We start from the raw sequence: 5,524 nt of genomic DNA on the forward strand, positions 1-5,524 counted from the left end.
TTTTTTTTTTTTCCTCCCATCCCCTTCTCCAGTTTGCTTGTAAAGTGCTTTTTAGGTCATACTAAAAGTAATGAGTAACTGTTCTACTGATTAATTAGGAGTGTTGAGAAGCATTTTAAGGTAGTGCTGGAGTGTCACCCAGCTCTGAGGTAGCTTGCCTTTCCTCCTAGGTAGAAATGTGGCTCCTCATGGTGCTTCAACTGGGGTAAATCTGCACACTCCAAAGTATCTGTTGAACAGGGTTGTTCCTGGTATTGTTTCTGCCTACATTTCAATTTATTTGCCTGTGATGGAAGCAGGTTTTAGGCCAAGCCTGCTGTTCATCGCTTTGCATGGAGTACATCTATGCAAAAGGCCAAGGGAACTTCTGGAGCCCATTGAAAGGGCAAATTCAGGCCCCGCTTATCCTGAATTTACTCTTTAGATTCATACTTCACAGACTTGAGTGCCTGTCTCCACAGGGCATTCTACATTAGATCGTGCACTCTGTCTACTCAGTCGTGCTGGATCACATCAGGCAGCTACGAAGCCCTTGAGATTTGTTACACAGGTAGAAAAGGAGCTGGGAGTCCTGGCAGACACCGAGTTGAACGTGAGTCAGCAATGTGCCCTTGCCAGTAAGAAGGCTAACGGTCCTCTTGGCTGCGTGGGGTGGAGTATCACCAGCAGGTCAGGGGAGGTGATCCTTCCCTTCTGCTCAGCACCGGTGAGGCCACACCTAGAGTATTGGGTCCAGTTCTGGGCCTGCCAGTGCAAGAGACCTGGACACATGGGAGAGAGGCCGCTAAAGGGCCAGAAGATGAAGGAGCTGGAGCACCTCCCCTGTTCACCTTGGAGAAGAGGAGACTCAAGGGGGACTCATCAATGTGTATAAATACCTGAAGGGAGAGTGCAAAGAGGACAGAGCCAGGCTCTTTCCAGTGGTGCCCAGGGACAGGATAAGAGGCAATGGGCACAAACTGGAACACGGGAGGTTCCCTCAGGAAACACTTCTGTGCTGTGTGTGGGTGACTGAGCCATGGCACAGGTTGCCCAGAGAGGCTGTGGCGTCTGTCTTCTTGAAGATCTTCAAAAGCTGCCCGGATGTGGTCCTGGGCATTTGCCCCCATTTAGCACCTCAGTTCTCCCCGCACCCCTAAGAGTCAGCCTTACAACTGCTGGGCACAGCTGCTGTGTGACAGAGGGCAGTGGCACGGTGACGTGGGGAAACCAAAGGACACGAGGGCTGCCTGTGTAGTGTCGCAGAGCTGTGCTGTCACGAGCTATGCAGCACCCGAAGGGCAGGTTTGGGTGCCAGGGGTGGCCAAACCTCCCTGCAGCAGTGACAGAGGGCTGAAGGGGCAGGCATGGTAAATAACCACTTGTGCAGTTTTTACAGCAGCTCCCTAATTAACAGGGGAGCAGAAAAACAAGGAGAAAAGTCGGACTTGCCCTTCTCCACAGCCAAGGCAGGCAAAAATCTGAAGCTCTGAGCTGTTCCTGTTTCTCCCCTGCTGTTGTTTTGGCTGGGCAAGGACAAGTCTGCAGCACTGCAGGTTTCTTGCCAAACCTGCGCTTTCAGCAAATAAATCCAGAGGTGAGCTTTAATCACAGTTTATGCAAGTGTAAGCAGAAACATTTTTAGTAGGCTAAGTGGACCTGCAAAGCTTACTTCATGTACTGTTTTTTTATTTTTTATTTTTTTAAATCCTTGAGTGGACTTAATAAATAAATAAAATTAATATTTTAATAATACAGTATAACAATATATAGTTAAATTGATGTTTAAATAGCATTTGCTGCCTTTTTTGCTAAAAAGTTTCATTTAAAAAAAAAAAAAAAAGGTAATGCCTTTATCATTTTTTCAGCCGAGGACCACGAAGCCCTGGGAACTGATTTCACTGAGGATGGCAGAGCCGTGCTGACTCCCTGGCCTGGCAGGGGATGCAAAGCCTGCTCGGTCACCAAAGCAGCCTCCCTGTTGTGGTGTGTGAGCTGCAGGCAGAAGTGAAAAGGATGCCTGGCTGATGCCGTGGGCAGTGCTGGGAGCAGCCGGGGGCAGCTGCTGGCTGCTTCCCTCTGCTTTTCCCTGTCAGCGCTGCAGGCATCGCGTCTGAAACGCTCTTTTTGTGATTTAACAAATTCAGTAGCAAGACTGGCATCAAGTTTCTGTTTGGAAAACTGGTGTCTCCCCTCTGTCCTCTCCTGCCACTGCCAAAAAAAAGAGGAGCGGCCTTTCAGCTCTTCCCCAGACCGGGAGGCACCAGATCTCTCCTCAGTGAAAGAAAACAAAACCAGGGCAGAAGAGGTCGAAGACGGACTGAGCCAGCTCCCCCTCTGCCCAGCCCCACGCGCTCAGGGAAGCAGGCTGGCCGTCCTCCACCATTCCTCCGCAATTAGCAGTTACTGGTTCCAAAGCTCTGAGGCAAAATTCAGCCTTGCAGAGGTTTCTGGATGACTTTCCTTTCAGGCCAGCACTCAGAGGCTTTACTATGCAGAAAAGCAGAGCGCTGCTACAACCACTGCATTGCTCAACTGCCCATCCAATATCACGGAGTTGAAAAACGTGTTAGTTATTCCAGTTTGAGGGGTTTCTTGATATCGCCGAACTACTGTTTCTAAACAAGCAGTATTTTTCAAATTAGAATTAATAGTACCGGACAGGAGGAGGTTAACTTTCCTCACAGCCCCCCCGGGGCTGTTTGGCCTTTGCGGCTCAGCCAGCCCAGATAACAGGGTAACACCCCGGTGTTTTGGCTGCGGCTGGGCCCTGTTTTCCCAGCGTCAAGGCCTTCTCTTTTTCTCACTCAGCATCCCCAAGGCCCCCAGGCTGAGCGGTGGGTGAGGAGGTGGGAGGGGACACAGGTGGCCCAAAGTGGCCCCCAAGGCTCCTTCCACACCTTAGCTCATCCTGTTCAGCGATAAAAAACTAGAAATCAGGGGTGTCTGCCAAGGGAGCCATCGCTCAGAGCAGGGCCGGACACCAATCTGCTTGTGGGAGGCGAGGAGTGAGGCCTCTGCAGCATTTCCCTGCTCCTGCCCCCTCGTTTTTCTTTCCCTGTTTTCCCTCCTGTCCCACGTGTGGTAGCGGGGGCTGAGGGAGCACCTGCGTGGCTGCTTGGCTGCAGGCTGGGCTCAGCCCACACTCACTGCTGTATTTTTTTTCTTTCCTTAAGTCTTCTGTCTGTAAGGAACAAAGGCATCACTGCCAGGCTGCACCTGAAGGCTTAACTTTGCTGTAAAATCTTTGTTGTTTTTTTTTTTTTCAGAAGGTGTACCGAAGGGATGAATTTGGATACTACACTCGGCGTTAGAGAGCAGGGAGCAAGGAGTGGGCATGCAAGGCAAACGAATTCAAGCAGCAGCGTTGAAGCTGACCCGAAAGTCACACAGCAGCTGCAGCTGGAACAGATCGCTCCAGGTCATGTAGTCCAACCCCAACCCACTAGCTCTGTAAATGTTTGAAAACTGGAAATAGGAAGATGCAAGAAGCATAAGGGATTAAGGAGAAAAAAAAAAAGGCACTTTTTGGATAAATTTACAAGAAACTAGCTGTTCTTTGTCAGTTTAGTGTCTCTTTCACTAACAGGGAATGGACTAAGCTGGAATGCAGCAACCTAAGACTGGTTTTATAACACCATGCTGGGGAATCTTGCATCAGTGTGCAGTGGGAAGAGGATGAGCAGTACTCGGGGCTGGCATTTGAGAAGTCTGATTTTTTTTAGCTCTTGCTAACCTTCCTGTTTTCCTTCATTACACAGAGCTCCTTTAGAAATTAAATGAGAGGTGGTGGCTGCTCTTACGTAATGACAGCAGGAGCTCAGTTTTGGGGCTCTGAATTGCCTTGTCTCTCTTCCCTCTTCCCACGCAATCTTTGCATGCGGCATCAATGGCCTGCTCGGGCACTTAAGGCAGGTCAGTTGGCTACAGGTCAGTGGCGGGGGCTTTCCTCCTGCAGTTACACTGGGTTCAGGGGAACACTACGACTTTGTCCCTCTAGCTACGCTGCAGTGCAGAGCTCTGAGGTCCCAAACATCAGCTGCTCCCTGTGGAAGCTGTTTGGCTGCTCTCTAGTGGAGAGTTGTGTCAGGACAAGGCATCGGTCGGAACAAAAGGGGAACGTGTGCCTGCACACATAGCTGCCTTAGCTTAGTTCTGGACCAGTAACTCAGGTAGGCAAACATGCAACAAAATGTATAAATCTGCAAGCCACCTGCTCTTTCGATCATTCCTGTTCTGGGAGAATGAGAGAAGATCAGGTTTGAGACCAGCTAAGGAACCTACCTGCACAATTCCGTGGGACCTGAGGAGAGGCATCCGTGGGTCTCCAGGGGGACCTGAGTGCAGCCTTCCAGTACCTAAAGGGACCTACGGGAAAGCAGGAGAGGGACTCTTCATCAGGGAGTGTTGCAACAGGACGGGGGGGGGGGGGGGGGGGGGGGGGGGCTTTAAACTATAAGGTAGTAGATTTAGACTAGATATTTGGAAGAAATTCTTCACTCAGAGGGCGGTGAGGCACTGGAACACACTGCCCAGAGAAGCTGTGGATGCCCCGTCCCTGGAGGCGTTCAAGGCCAGGCTGGATGGGGTTTGGAGCGACATGGCCTAGTGGGAGGTGTCCCTGACCAAGGGCGGGGGGTTGGGATTAGATGATCTTTAAGGTCCCTTCCAACCCAAACCATTCTCTGACTGCCCAGCAGAAGGAAATGAGTAAAATAAAGCACAGGTAGAGAAACAGAATAGATCTGTTACACCTGGGTGTTACTTGATCTTCAATCCTGGCATTGGTACCAGAGGAGCAAAACCCTCAGGTCAGCTTCACAGTTGATGCATTCTGGCTCTAATGCTTAGTCTACATTTCAGAAAGAAAAGAAAAATGCAAAACTGTATACATTAAAATAAAAATCATATTCAATATTCCATAGTACTGTTATGTTGGCTGTGTCTGTACCTTTAAGTGACCACTAATCAGAAACTGAGATTCTGATGACTATATCTACATTTTAAGCAACTGTGACCTCATAGTCTCAAAATCAACGTTTCAAACCTGAAAAATTCCAGGCAGACTGCCTCTCTACACCACTTTCGTACCATGAAGTTAGAAGTTCGATCATCGCTTTTGACAATGTTAAAAGGAAAAATAGAAAGCAAATAAGGAGCAGAAAAATTATTAACAAAGTGAAACGTGATCCTGCAGCTGGAAGCAGCAGTTGGAGTTTTGTTTCGCTTTAGTGATGCTGAATTTCTGTTCTAGCTCTTTTACGGAATCAGTGCAAAATAAGATGTGTAGCTTAAATCAGGAATAAGGAAAGTAAGTTGGGCATGAGTGATCCACCAATTGCCTAGTGCTCGAATAGTCAAATAGCATGCTCCTAGTGAGCAGATCTCACTGCGTTTTATCAAGGCCCCTTCTTCCCCTGTAACTACCAGCCTTCAAGAAACTAATTATCATCTTTAGACTGAGAAATAAGATCAATGTGAAAATAAAACACATGAAATAGGTTGTCTGAACCCTTGTACCCTTGTACCGGTCTAAAAAATTTTA

This window comes from Cygnus olor, chromosome 1, assembly GCF_009769625.2.
Source record: "Cygnus olor isolate bCygOlo1 chromosome 1, bCygOlo1.pri.v2, whole genome shotgun sequence".
NCBI classification, from domain to species: domain Eukaryota; kingdom Metazoa; phylum Chordata; class Aves; order Anseriformes; family Anatidae; genus Cygnus; species Cygnus olor.